This window comes from Melospiza melodia, chromosome 1, assembly GCF_035770615.1.
Source record: "Melospiza melodia melodia isolate bMelMel2 chromosome 1, bMelMel2.pri, whole genome shotgun sequence".
In the NCBI taxonomy this organism is placed as follows: Eukaryota; Metazoa; Chordata; class Aves; order Passeriformes; family Passerellidae; genus Melospiza; species Melospiza melodia.
This window is the reverse complement of record NC_086194.1, coordinates 60,011,965-60,027,305: the sequence shown is the minus strand read 5'-3', so window position 1 is coordinate 60,027,305 and position 15,341 is coordinate 60,011,965.

Genomic DNA, 15,341 nt, shown 5'->3' with positions numbered 1-15,341 from the left:
CAGCCGGTCACTCCCAGCCATATGCCCCGAGACACAAACCTCGGCCCGTTTCCCTGGCAAACAAAAGTAAGCTACCCCACTTCTGGATGGCAGATTGCAGGACGCACTTGGTACTATCAAACCAGCCCAACTTGGCACTGGTGCCACGTCAAGTCTAGGAACCATCCTGCGTATCGTGGATTCTAAGGAGCCAGCCGGCCACTCCCAGCCATAGGCCCCCAAACAAAAACAACGGCGCTTTTCCCTGGTAAAGAAAACTTCCCTGCCAACTTTTTGATGGCAGATTGCAGGAGCCACTTGGTACTATCAAACCAGCCCAACTTGGCACTGGTGCCACCATGGGTCTGGTCACCATCCTGCCTATCGTAGCTTTTCAGGAGCCAGCCGGTCACTCCCAGCCATAGGCCCCCAGACACAAAGCTCGGCCCGTTTCCCTGGCAAACAAAAGTAAGCTGCCCCGCTTCTGGATGGCAGATTGCAGGAGCCACTTGGTACTATCAAACCAGCCCGACTTGGCACTGGTGCCACCTCTGGTCTGGGAACCATCCTGCGTATCGTGGATTCTAAGGAGCCAGCCGGCCACTCCCAGCCACAGGCCCCCAAACACAAACAACGGCGCTTTTCCCTGGAAAACAAAACTCGCCTGCCAACTTTTTGATGGCAGATTGCAGGAGCCACTTGGTACTATCAAACCAGCCCAACTTGGCACTGGTGCCGCCATGGGTCTGGTCACCATCCTGCCTATCGTAGCTTTTCACAAGCCAGCCGGTCACTCCATGCCATAGGCCCCCAGACAAAAACCTCGGCCCGTTTCCCTGGAAAACAAAAGTAAGCTGCCCCGCTTCTGGATGGCAGATTGTAGGACGCACTTGTTACTATCAAACCCGCCCGACTTGGCACTGGTGCCACCTCTGGTCTGGGAACCATCCTGCGTATCGTGGATTCTAAAGAGCCAGCCGGCCACTCCCACCACAGGCACCCAAACACAAACAACGGCGCTTTTCCCTGGAAAACAAAACTCGCCTGCCAACTTTTTGATGGCAGATTGCAGGAGCCACTTGGTACTATCAAACCAGCCCAACTTGGCACTGCTGCCACCATGGGTCTGGTCACCATCCTGCCTATCGTAGCTTTTCAGGAGCCAGCCGGTCACTCCCAGCCATAGGCCCCCAGACAAAAACCTCGGCCCGTTTCCCTGGCAAACAAAAGTAAGCTGCCCCGCTTCTGGATGGCAGATTGCAGGATCCACTTGGTACTATCAAACCAGCCGGACTTGGCACTGGTGCCACGACAAGTCTGGGAACCATCCTGCGTATCGTGGATTCTAAGGAGCCAGCCGGCCACTCACAGCCACAGGCCCCCAAACACAAACAACGGCGCTTTTCCCTGGAAAACAAAACTCGCCTACCAACGTTTTGATGGCAGATTGCAGGAGCCACTTGGTACTATCAAATCAGCCCAACTTGGCACTCGTGCCACCATGGGTCTGGTCACCATCCTGCCTATCGTAACTTTTCAGGAGCCAGCCGGTCACTCCCAGCCATAGGCCCCCAGACACAAATCTCGGCCCGTTTCCCTGGCAAAGAAAATTAAGCTGCCCCGCTTCTGGATGGCAGATTGCAGGAGCCACTTGGTACTATCAAACCAGCCCGACTTGGCACTGGTGCCACCTCTGGTCTGGGAACCATCCTGCGTATCGTGGATTCTAAGGAGCCAGTCGGCCACTCCCAGCCACAGGCCCCCAAACACAAACAACGGCCCGTTTCCGTGGCAAACAAAAGTAAGCTGCCCCGCTTCTGGATGGCAGATTGCAGGAGCCACTTGGTACTATCAAACCAGCCTGACTTGGCACTGGTGCCACCTCTGGTCTGGGAACCATCCTGCGTATCGTGGTTTCTAAGGAGCCAGCCGGCCACTCCCAACCACAGGCCCCCAAACAAAAACAACGGCGCTTTTCCCTGGAAAACAAAACTCGCCTGCCAACTTTTTGATGGCAGATTGCAGGAGCCACTTGGTACTATCAAACCAGCCCAACTTGGCACTGGTGCCACCATGGGTCTGGTCACCATCCTGCCTATCGTAGCTTTTCAGGAGCCAGCCGGTCACTCCCAGCCATAGGCCCCCAGACACAAAGCTCGGCCCGTTTCCCTGGCAAACAAAAGTAAGCTGCCCCGCTTCTGGATGGCAGATTGCAGGAGCCACTTGGTACTATCAAACCAGCCCGACTTGGCACTGGTGCCACCTCTGGTCTGGGAACCATCCTGCGTATCGTGGATTCTAAGGAGCCAGCCGGCCACTCCCAGCCACAGGCCCCCAAACACAAACAACGGCGCTTTTCCCTGGAAAACAAAACTCGCCTGCCAACTTTTTGATGGCAGATTGCAGGAGCCACTTGGTACTATCAAACCAGCCCAACTTGGCACTGGTGCCGCCATGGGTCTGGTCACCATCCTGCCTATCGTAGCTTTTCACGAGCCAGCCGGTCACTCCCAGCCATAGGCCCCCAGACAAAAACCTCGGCCCGTTTCCCTGGCAAACAAAAGTAAGCTGCCCCGCTTCTGGATGGCAGATTGTAGGACGCACTTGTTACTATCAAACCCGCCCGACTTGGCACTGGTGCCACCACTGGTCTGGGAACCATCCTGCGTATCGTGGATTCTAAAGAGCCAGCCGGCCACTCCCACCACAGGCACCCAAACACAAACAACGGCGCTTTTCCCTGGAAAACAAAACTCGCCTGCCAACTTTTTGATGGCAGATTGCAGGAGCCACTTGGTACTATCAAACCAGCCCAACTTGGCACTGCTGCCACCATGGGTCTGGTCACCATCCTGCCTATCGTAGCTTTTCAGGAGCCAGCCGGTCACTCCCAGCCATAGGCCCCCAGACAAAAACCTCGGCCCGTTTCCCTGGCAAACAAAAGTAAGCTGCCCCGCTTCTGGATGGCAGATTGCAGGATCCACTTGGTACTATCAAACCAGCCGGACTTGGCACTGGTGCCACGACAAGTCTGGGAACCATCCTGCGTATCGTGGATTCTAAGGAGCCAGCCGGCCACTCACAGCCACAGGCCCCCAAACACAAACAACGGCGCTTTTCCCTGGAAAACAAAACTCGCCTACCAACGTTTTGATGGCAGATTGCAGGAGCCACTTGGTACTATCAAATCAGCCCAACTTGGCACTGGTGCCACCATGGGTCTGGTCACCATCCTGCCTATCGTAACTTTTCAGGAGCCAGCCGGTCACTCCCAGCCATAGGCCCCCAGACACAAAGCTCGGCCCGTTTCCCTGGCAAAGAAAATTAAGCTGCCCCGCTTCTGGATGGCAGATTGCAGGAGCCACTTGGTACTATCAAACCAGCCCGACTTGGCACTGGTGCCACCTCTGGTCTGGGAACCATCCTGCGTATCGTGGATTCTAAGGAGCCAGTCGGCCACTCCCAGCCACAGGCCCCCAAACACAAACAACGGCCCGTTTCCGTGGCAAACAAAAGTAAGCTGCCCCGCTTCTGGATGGCAGATTGCAGGAGCCACTTGGTACTATCAAACCAGCCCGACTTGGCACTGGTGCCACCTCTGGTCTGGGAACCATCCTGCGTATCGTGGTTTCTAAGGAGCCAGCCGGCCACTCCCAACCACAGGCCCCCAAACACAAACAACGGCGCTTTTCCCTGGAAAACAAAACTCGCCTGCCAACTTTTTGATGGCAGATTGCAGGAGCCACTTGGTACTATCAAACCAGCCCAACTTGGCACTGGTGCCACCATGGGTCTGGTCACCATCCTGCCTATCGTAGCTTTTCAGGAGCCAGCCGGTCACTGCCTGCCATAGGCCCCGAGACACAAACCTCGGCCCGTTTCCCTGGCAAACAAAAGTAAGCTGCCCCGCTTCTGGATGGCAGATTGCAGGAGCCACTTGGTACTATCAAACCAGCCCGACTTGGCACTGGTGCCACCTCTGGTCTGGGAACCATCCTGCGTATCGTGGATTTTATGGAGCCAGCCGGTCAGTCCCAGCCATAGGCCCCCAAACACAAACAACGATCCGTTTCCCTGGCAAACAAAAGTAAGCTGCCCCGCTTCTGGATGGCAGATTGCAGGAACCACTTGGTAGTATCAAACCAGCCCAACTTGGCACTGGTGGCACCTCTTGTCTGGGAACCATGCTGCGTATCGTGGTTTCTAAGGAGCCAGCCGGCCACTCCCAACCATAGACCCCCAGACACAAACCTCGGCTCGTTTCCCTGGAAAACAAAAGTAAGCTACCCCGATTCTGGATGGCAGATTGCAGGAGCCACTTGGTACTATCAAATCAGCCCAACTTGGCACTGGTGCCACCATGGGTCTGGTAAACATCCTGCCTATCGTAGCTTTTCAGGAGCCAGCCGGCCACTCTCAGCCATATGCCCCCAAAAACAAACCACGGCCCTTTTCTCTGGCAAACAAAACTCAACTGCCCCTCTTCTGGATGGCAAATTTTAGGACGCACTTTGTACTACGAAAACCGCCCGACGTGGCACTGGTGCCACCTTGTGTCAGGGAACCATCCTGCATATCGAGCTTTTTAAGGAGCCAGCCGGCCACGCCCAGCCATAAACCCCCAAAAACAAACCACGGACCATTTCTCTTGGAAACAAAAATCCGCTGCCCCGCGTCTGGATGGCAGATTGCAGGAGCCACTTTGCACCATCAAACCAGCCCGACTTGGCACTGGTGCCACCTTGGGTCTGGGAACAATCCTGCATATCGTGGATTCTAAGGAGCCAGCCGGCCACTCCCTGCCACAGGCCCCCAAACACAAACAACGGCGCTTTTCCCTGGAAAACAAAACTCGCCTGCCAACTTTTTGATGGCAGATTGCAGGAGCCACTTGGTACTATCAAACCAGCCCAACTTGGCACTGGTGCCACCTCTGGTCTGGGAACCATCCTGCCTATCGTAGCTTTTCAGGAGCCAGCCGGTCACTCCCAGCCATAGACACCCAGACACAAACCTCGGCCCGTTTCCCTGGAAAACAAAAGTAAGTTACCCCGATTCTGGATGGCAGATTGCAGGAGCCACTTGGTACTATCAAATCAGCCCAACTTGGCACTGGTGCCACCATGGGTCTGGTAAACATCCTGCCTATCGTAGCTTTTCAGGAGCCAGCCGGTCACTCCCTGCCATAGGCCCCCGGACACAAACCTCGGCCCGTTTCCCTGGCAAACAAAAGTAAGCTGCCCCGCTTTTGGATGGCAGATTGCAGGATGCACTTGGTACTACGAAACCAGCCCGACTTGGCCCTGGTGCCACCTTGGCTCTGGGAACCATGCTGCGTAACGTAGATTCTACGAGGACAGGCGGCCACTCCCAGCCACAGGCCTCTAAACAAAAACAACGGCGCTTTTCCCTGGAAAACAAAACTCGCCTGCCAACTTCTTGATGGCAGATTGCAGGAGCCACTTGGTACTATCAAACCAGCCCAACTTGGCACTGGTGCCACCATGGGTCTGGTCACCATCCTGCCTATCGTAGCTTTTCAGGAGCCAGCCGCTCACTCCCAGCCATAGGCCCCCAGACAAATACCTCGGCACGTTTCCCTGGCAAACAAAAGTAGGCTGCCCCGCTTCTGGATGGCAAATTGCAGGACGCACTTGGTACTACGAAAACAGCCCGACTTGGCACTGATGCCACCTTGGGTCAGGGAACAATCCTGTGTATAGAGCTTTTTAAGGAGCCAGCCGGCCACGTCCAGTAATATACCCCCAAAAAAAAAACCACGGAACTTTTCTCCAGCAAACAAAAATCCGCTGCCCCGCGTCTGGATGGCAGATTGCAGGAGCTATTTAGTAATATCAAACCAGCCCGACTTGGCACTGGTGGCACCATGAGTCTGGTAACCATCCTGCCTATCGTAGCTTTTCAGTAGTCAGCCGGTCACTCCCAGCCATAGGCCCCCAGACAAATACCTCGGCCCGTTTCCCTGGGAAACAAAAGTAAGCTGTCCCGCTTCTGGATGGCAGATTGCAGGAGCCACTTGGTACTATCAAACCAGCCCAACTTTTTCCCAGACCCAAGGTGGCACCAGTGCCAAGTCGGGCTGGTATGATAGTACCAAGTGGCTCCTGCAATCTGCCATCCAGAAGCGGGGCAGCTTACTTTTGTTTGCCACGGAAACGGGCCGTTGTTTGTGTTTGGGGGCCTGTGGCTGGGAGTGGCCGACTGGCTCCTTAGAATCCACGATACGCAGGATGGTTCCCAGACCAGAGGTGGCACCAGTGCCAAGTCGGGCTGGTTTGATAGTACCAAGTGGCTCCTGCAATCTGCCATCCAGAAGCGGGGCAGCTTAATTTTCTTTGCCAGGGAAACGGGCCGAGCTTTGTGTCTGGGGGCCTATGGCTGGGAGTGACCGGCTGGCTCCTGAAAAGTTACGATAGGCAGGATGGTGACCAGACCCATGGTGGCACCAGTGCCAAGTTGGGCTGATTTGATAGTACCAAGTGGCTCCTGCAATCTGCCATCAAAACGTTGGTAGGCGAGTTTTGTTTTCCAGGGAAAAGCGCCGTTGTTTGTGTTTGGGGGCCTGTGGCTGTGAGTGGCCGGCTGGCTCCTTAGAATCCACGATACGCAGGATGGTTCCCAGACTTGTCGTGGCACCAGTGCCAAGTCCGGCTGGTTTGATAGTACCAAGTGGATCCTGCAATCTGCCATCCAGAAGCGGGGCAGCTTACTTTTGTTTGCCAGGGAAACGGGCCGAGGTTTTTGTCTGGGGGCCTATGGCTGGGAGTGACCGGCTGGCTCCTGAAAAGCTACGATAGGCAGGATGGTGACCAGACCCATGGTGGCAGCAGTGCCAAGTTGGGCTGGTTTGATAGTACCAAGTGGCTCCTGCAATCTGCCATCAAAAAGTTGGCAGGCGAGTTTTGTTTTCCAGGGAAAAGCGCCGTTGTTTGTGTTTGGGTGCCTGTGGTGGGAGTGGCCGGCTGGCTCTTTAGAATCCACGATACGCAGGATGGTTCCCAGACCAGTGGTGGCACCAGTGCCAAGTCGGGCGGGTTTGATAGTAACAAGTGCGTCCTACAATCTGCCATCCAGAAGCGGGGCAGCTTACTTTTGTTTGCCAGGGAAACGGGCCGAGGTTTTTGTCTGGGGGCCTATGGCTGGGAGTGACCGGCTGGCTCGTGAAAAGCTACGATAGGCAGGATGGTGACCAGACCCATGGCGGCACCAGTGCCAAGTTGGGCTGGTTTGATAGTACCAAGTGGCTCCTGCAATCTGCCATCAAAAAGTTGGCAGGCGAGTTTTGTTTTCCAGGGAAAAGCGCCGTTGTTTGTGTTTGGGGGCCTGTGGCTGGGAGTGGCCGGCTGGCTCCTTAGAATCCACGATACGCAGGATGGTTCCCAGACCAGAGGTGGCACCAGTGCCAAGTCGGGCTGGTTTGATAGTACCAAGTGGCTCCTGCAATCTGCCATCCAGAAGCGGGGCAGCTTACTTTTGTTTGCCAGGGAAACGGGCCGAGCTTTGTGTCTGGGGGCCTATGGCTGGGAGTGACCGGCTGGCTCCTGAAAAGCTACGATAGGCAGGATGGTGACCAGACCCATGGTGGCACCAGTGACAAGTTGGGCTGGTTTGATAGTACCAAGTGGCTCCTGCAATCTGCCATCAAAAAGTTGGCAGGCGAGTTTTGTTTTCCAGGGAAAAGCGCCGTTGTTTGTGTTTGGGGGCCTGTGGTTGGGAGTGGCCGGCTGGCTCCTTAGAAACCACGATACGCAGGATGGTTCCCAGACCAGAGGTGGCACCAGTGCCAAGTCGGGCTGGTTTGATAGTACCAAGTGGCTCCTGCAATCTGCCATCCAGAAGCGGGGCAGCTTACTTTTGTTTGCCACGGAAACGGGCCGTTGTTTGTGTTTGGGGGCCTGTGGCTGGGAGTGGCCGACTGGCTCCTTAGAATCCACGATACGCAGGATGGTTCCCAGACCAGAGGTGGCACCAGTGCCAAGTCGGGCTGGTTTGATAGTACCAAGTGGCTCCTGCAATCTGCCATCCAGAAGCGGGGCAGCTTAATTTTCTTTGCCAGGGAAACGGGCCGAGATTTGTGTCTGGGGGCCTATGGCTGGGAGTGACCGGCTGGCTCCTGAAAAGTTACGATAGGCAGGATGGTGACCAGACCCATGGTGGCACCAGTGCCAAGTTGGGCTGATTTGATAGTACCAAGTGGCTCCTGCAATCTGCCATCAAAACGTTGGTAGGCGAGTTTTGTTTTCCAGGGAAAAGCGCCGTTGTTTGTGTTTGGGGGCCTGTGGCTGTGAGTGGCCGGCTGGCTCCTTAGAATCCACGATACGCAGGATGGTTCCCAGACTTGTCGTGGCACCAGTGCCAAGTCCGGCTGGTTTGATAGTACCAAGTGGATCCTGCAATCTGCCATCCAGAAGCGGGGCAGCTTACTTTTGTTTGCCAGGGAAACGGGCCGAGGTTTTTGTCTGGGGGCCTATGGCTGGGAGTGACCGGCTGGCTCCTGAAAAGCTACGATAGGCAGGATGGTGACCAGACCCATGGTGGCAGCAGTGCCAAGTTGGGCTGGTTTGATAGTACCAAGTGGCTCCTGCAATCTGCCATCAAAAAGTTGGCAGGCGAGTTTTGTTTTCCAGGGAAAAGCGCCGTTGTTTGTGTTTGGGTGCCTGTGGTGGGAGTGGCCGGCTGGCTCTTTAGAATCCACGATACGCAGGATGGTTCCCAGACCAGTGGTGGCACCAGTGCCAAGTCGGGCGGGTTTGATAGTAACAAGTGCGTCCTACAATCTGCCATCCAGAAGCGGGGCAGCTTACTTTTGTTTTCCAGGGAAACGGGCCGAGGTTTTTGTCTGGGGGCCTATGGCTGGGAGTGACCGGCTGGCTCGTGAAAAGCTACGATAGGCAGGATGGTTCCCAGACCAGAGGTGGCACCAGTGCCAAGTTGGGCTGGTTTGATAGTACCAAGTGGCTCCTGCAATCTGCCATCAAAAAGTTGGCAGGCGAGTTTTGTTTTCCAGGGAAAAGCGCCGTTGTTTGTGTTTGGGGGCCTGTGGCTGGGAGTGGCCGGCTGGCTCCTTAGAATCCACGATACGCAGGATGGTTCCCAGACCAGAGGTGGCACCAGTGCCAAGTCGGGCTGGTTTGATAGTACCAAGTGGCTCCTGCAATCTGCCATCCAGAAGCGGGGCAGCTTACTTTTGTTTGCCAGGGAAACGGGCCGAGCTTTGTGTCTGGGGGCCTATGGCTGGGAGTGACCGGCTGGCTCCTGAAAAGCTACGATAGGCAGGATGGTGACCAGACCCATGGTGGCACCAGTGCCAAGTTGGGCTGGTTTGATAGTACCAAGTGGCTCCTGCAATCTGCCATCAAAAAGTTGGCAGGGAAGTTTTCTTTACCAGGGAAAAGCGCCGTTGTTTTTGTTTGGGGGCCTATGGCTGGGAGTGGCCGGCTGGCTCCTTAGAATCCACGATACGCAGGATGGTTCCTAGACTTGACGTGGCACCAGTGCCAAGTTGGGCTGGTTTGATAGTACCAAGTGGCTCCTGCAATCTGCCATCCAGAAGCGGGGCAGCTTACTTTTGTTTGCCAGGGAAACGGGCCGAGCTTTGTGTCTGGGCGCCTATGGCTGGGAGTGACCGGCTGGCTCCTGAAAAGCTACGATAGGCAGGATGGTGACCAGACCCATGGTGGCACCAGTGCCAAGTTGGGCTGGTTTGATAGTACCAAGTGGCTCCTGCAATCTGCCATCAAAAAGTTGGCAGGCGAGTTTGTTATCCAGGGAAAAGCGCCGTTGTTTGTGCCTGGGGCCCTATCGCCTGGAGTGGACGGATGGCTAATTAGAATCCACGATACACAGGATGGTTCCCAGACCCATGGTGGCACCAGTGCCAAGTTGGGCTGGTTTGATAGTACCAAGTGGTTCCTGCAATCTGCCATCCAGAAGCGGGGCAGCTTACTTTTGTTTGCCAGGGAAACGGTCCGAGGATTGTGTCTGGGGGCCTAAGCCTGGAAGTGACCGGCTGGCTCGTGAAAAGCTACGATAGGCAGGATGGTGACCAGACCCATGACGGCACCAGTGCCAAGTTGGGCTGGTTTGATAGTACCAAGTGGCTCCTGCAATCTGCCATCAAGAAGTTGGCAGGCGAGTTTTGTTTTCCAGGGAAAAGCGCCGTTGTTTGTGTTTGGGGGCCTGTGGCTGGGAGTGGCCGGCTGGCTCCTTAGAATCCACGATACTCAGCATGGTTCCCAGACCAAAGGTGGCACCAGTGGCAAGTTGGGCTGATTTGATTGTACCAAGTGGCTCCTGCAATCTGCCATCAAAAAGTTGGCAGGCGAATTTTGTTTTCCAGGGAAAAGCGCCGTTGTTTGTGTTTGGGGGCCTGTGGCAGGGAGTGGCCGGCTGGCTCCTGAAAAGCTACGATAGGCAGGATGGTGACGAGACCCATGGTGGCACCAGTGCCAAGTTGGGTTGGTTTGATAGTACCAAGTGGCTCCGGCAATCTGCCATCAAAAAGTTGGCAGACGAGTTTTGTTTTCAAGGGAAAAGCGCCGTTGTTTGTGTTTGGGGGCCTGTGGCTGGGAGTGGCCGGCTGGCTGCTTAGAATCTACCATACGCAGGATGGTTCCCAGACCAGAGGTGGCACCAGTGCCAAGTCGGGCTGGTTTGATAGTACCAAGTGCGTCCTGCAATCTGCCATCCAGAAGCGGGACAGCTTACTTTTGTTTGTCAGGGAAACGGGCCGAGCTTTGTGTCTGTGGGCCTACGGCTGGGAGAGACCGGCTGGCTCCTGAAAAGCTACGATAGGCAGGATGGTGACCAGACCCATGGTGGAACCAGTGCCAAGTTGGGCTGGTTTGATAGTACCAAGTGGCTCCTGCAATCTGCCATCAAAAATTTGGCAGGGAAGTTTTGTTTTCCAGGGAAAAGTGCCGTTGTTTTGTTTGGGGGCCTATGGCTGGGAGTGGCCGGCTGGCTCCTTAGAATCCACGATACGCAGGATGGTTCCCAGACCTGAGGTGGCACCAGTGCCAAGTCGGGCTGGTTTGATGGTGAAAAGTGGCTCCTGCAATCTGCCATCCAGAAGCGGGGCAGCTTACTTTTGTTTGCCAGGGAAACGGGCCGAGGTTTGTGTCTGGGGGTTTATGGCTGGGAGTGACCGGCTGGCTCCTGAAAAGCTACGATAGGCAGGATGGTGACCAGACCCATGGTGGCACCAGTGTCAAGGTGGGCTGGTTTGATAGTACCAAGTGGCTCCGGCAGTCTGCCATCAAAATTTGGCAGGCGAGTTTTGTTTTCCAGGGAAAAGCGCCGTTGTTTGTGTTTGGGGGCCTGTGGCTGGGAGTGGCCGGCTGGTTGCTTAGAATCCACGATACGCAGGATGGTTCCCAGACGTGAGGAGGCGCCAGTGCCAAGTCGGGCTGGTTTGATACTACCAAGTGCGTCCTGCATTCTGCCATCCAGAAGCGGGACAGCTTACTTTTGCTTGCCAGGGAAACGGGCCGAGGTTTGTGTCTGGGGGCCTATGGCTGGGAGTGACCGGCTGGCTCCTGAAAAGCTATGATAGGCAGGATGGTGACCAGACCCATGGTGGCACCAGTGCCAAGTTGGGCTGGTTTGATAGTACCAAGTGGCTCCTGCAATCTGCCATCAAATATTGGCAGGCGAGTTTTGTTTTCCAGGGAAAAGCGCCGTTGTTTGTGTTTAGGGGCCTGTGGGTGGGAGTGGCCGGATGGCTAATTAGAATCCACGATACGCAGCATGGTTCCCAGACCTGAGGTGGCACCAGTGCCAAGTCGGGCTAGTTGGATGGTGCAAAGTGGCTCCTGCAATCTGCCATCCAGAAGCGGGGCAGCTTACTTTTGTTTTCCAGGGAAACTGGCCGAGGTTTGTGTCTGGGGGCCTATGGCTGGGAGTGACCGGCTGGCTCCTGAAAAGCTACGATAGGCAGGATGGTGACCAGACCCATGGTGGCACCAGAGCCAAGTTGGGCTGATTTGATAGTACCAAGTGGCTCCTGCAATCTGCCATCAAATAGTCGGCAGGCGAGTTTTGTTTTCCAGGGAAAAGCGCCGTTGTTTGTGACTGGGGGCCTGTGGGTGGGAGTGGCCGGCTGGCTCCTTAGAATCCACGATACGCAGGATGGTTCCCAGACTTGAGGTGGCACCAGTGACAAGTCGGGCCAGTTTGATGGTGCAAAGTGGCTCCTGCAATCTGCCATCCAGAAGCGGGGTAGCTTACTTTTCTTTGCCAGGGAAACGGGCCGAGGTTTTTCTCTGGGGGCCTATGGCTGGGAGTGACCGGGTGGCGCCTGAACAGCTACGATAGGCAGGATGGTGACCAGACCCATGGTGGCACCAGTGCCAAGTTGGGCTGGTTTGATAGTACCAAGTGGCTCCTGCAATCTGCCATCAAAATGTTGGCAGGCGAGTTTTGTTTTCCAGGGAAAAGCTCTGTTGTTTGTGTTTGGGGGCCTGTGGCTGGGAGTGACCGGATGGCTCCTTAGAATCCACGATACGCAGGATGGTTCCCAGACCAGAGGTGGCACCAGTGCCAAGTCGGGCTGGTTTTATAGTACCAAGTGGTTCATGCAATCTGCCATCCAGAAGCGGGGTAGCTTACTTTTGTTTGCCAGGGAAACGGGCCGAGCTTTGTGTCTGGGCGCCTATGGCTGGGAGTGACCTGCTAGGTACTGAAAAGCTACGATAGGCAGGATGGTGACCACATCCATGGTGGCACCAGTGCCAAGTTGGGCTGGTTTGATAGTACCAAGTGGCTCCTGCAATCCGCCATCAAAAAGTTGGCAGGCGAGTTTTGTTTTCCAGGGAAAAGCGCCGTTGTTTGTGTTTGGGTGCCTGTGGCAGGGAGTGGCCGGCTGGCTCCTTAGAATCCACGATACGCAGGATGGTTCCCAGACCCAAGGTGGCACCAGTGCCAAGTTGGGCTGGTTTGATACTACCAAGTGCGTCCTGCAATCTGCCATCCAGAAGCGGGGTAGCTTACTTTTTTTTGCCAGGGAAACGGGCCGAGGGTTTTGTCTCGGGGTATAAGGCTGGGAGTGACCGGCTGGCTCCTGAAAAGCTACGATAGGCAGGATGGTGACCAGACCCATGGTGGCACCAGTGCCAAGTTGGGCTGGTTTGATAGTACCAAGTGGCTCCTGCAATCTGCCATCAAAAATTTGGCAGGCGAGTTTTGTTTTCCAGGGAAAAGCGCCGTTGTTTGTGTTTGGGGGCCTGTGGCTGGGAGTGGCCGGCTGGCTAATTAGAATCCACGATACGCAGGATGGTTCCCAGACCAGAGGTGACCCCAGTGACAAGTCGGGCTGGTTTGATACTACCAAGTGCGTCCTGAAATCTGCCATCCAGAAGCGGGGTAGCTTACTATTGTTTGCCAGGGAAACGGGCCGAGGTGTTTGTCTCGGCGCCTGTGGCTGGGGGTGACCGGCTGGCTCCTGAAAAGCTACGATAGGCAGGATGGTGACCAGACCCATGGTGGCACCAGTGCCAAGTTGGGCTGGTTTGATACTATCAAGTGGCTCCTGCAATCCGCCATCAAAAAGTTGGCAGGCGAGTTTTGTTTTCCAGGGAAAAGCGCCGTTGTTTGTGTTTGAGTGCCTGTGGCAGGGAGTGGCCGGCTGGCTGCTTAGAATCCACGATACGCAGGATGGTTCCCAGACCCAAGGTGGCACCAGTGCCAAGTTGGGCTGGTTTGATACTACAAAGTGCGTCCTGCAATCTGCCATCCAGAAGCGGGGTAGCTTACTTTTTTTTGCCAGGGAAACGGGCCGAGGTTTTTGTCTCGGGGCCTGTGGCTGGGGGTGACCGGCTGGCTCCTGAAAAGCTACGATAGGCAGGATGGTAACCAGACCCATGGTGGCACCAGTGCCGAGTTGGGCTGATTTGATAGTACCAAGTGGCTCCTGCAATCTGCCATCAAAAATTTGACAGGCGAGTTTTGTTTTCCAGGGAAAAGCGCCCTTGTTTGTGTTTGGGGGCCTGTGGCTGGGAGTGGCCGGCTGGCTAATTAGAATCAACGATACGCAGGATGGTTCCCAGACCAGAGTTGGCACCAGTGACAAGTCGGGCTGGTTTGATACTACCAAGCGCGTCCTGCAATCTGCCATCCAGAAGCGGGGCAGCTTACTTTTGTTTGCCAGGGAAACGGGCCGAGCTGTGTGTCTGGGGGCCTATGGCTGGGAGTGACCGGCTGGCTCCTGAAAAGCTACGATAGGCAGGATGGTGACCAGACCCATGGTGGCACCAGTGCCAAGTTGGGCTGATTTGATAGTAGCAAGTGGCTCCTGCAATCTGCCATCAAAATGTTGGCAGGCGAGTTTTGTTTTCCAGGGAAAAGCGCCGTTGTTTGTGTTTGGGGGCCTGTGGCTGGGAGTGACCGGCTGGCTCCTTAGAATCCACGATACGCCGGATGGTTCCCAGACCCAAGGTGGCACCAGTGCCAAGTTGGGCTGGTTTGATAGTACCAAGTTATTCCTGCAATCTGCCATCCAGAAGCGGGGCAGCTTACTTTTGTTTTCCAGGGAAAAGGGCCGAGGTTTTTCTCTGGGGGCCTATGGCTGGGAGTGACCGGCTGGCGCCTGAACAGCTACGATAGGCAGGATGGTTCCAAGACCCATGGTGGCACCAGTGCCATGTTCGGCTGATTTGATAGTACCAAGTGGCTCCTGCAATCTGCCATCAAAATGTTGGCAGGCGAGTTTTGTTTTCCAGGGAAAAGCGCCGTTGTTTTTGTTTGGGGGCCTGTGGCTGGGAGTGGCCAGCTTGCTAATTGGAATCCACGATACGCAGGATGGTTCCCAGACCAGAGGTGGCACCAGTGCCAAGTCGGGCTGGTTTGATAGTACCAAGTGCGTCCTGCAATCTGCCATCCACAAGCGGCGCCGCTTAGTTTTGTTTGCCACGGAAACGGGCCGAGGTTTGTGTCTGGGGGCCTATGGCTGGGAGTGACCGGCTAGGTCCTGAAAATCTACGATAGGCAGGATGGTGACCAGACCCATGGTGGCACCAGTGCCAAGTTGGGCTGGTTTGATAGTACCAAGTTGCTCCGGCAATCTGCCATCAAAATTTGGCAGGCGAGTTTTGTTTTCCAGGGAAAAGCGCCGCTGTTTGTGTTTGAGGGCCTGTGGCTGGGAGTGTCCGGCTGGCTCCTTAGAATCCACGATACGCAGGATGGTTCCCAGACCTGAGGTGGCACCAGTGCCAAGTCGGGCTAGTTTGATGGTGCAAAGTGGCTCCTGCAATCTGCCATCCAGAAGCGGGGCAGCTTACTTTTTTTTGCCAGGGAAACGGGCCGAGGTTTGTGTCTGGGGTCTATGGCTGGGAGTGACCGGCTGG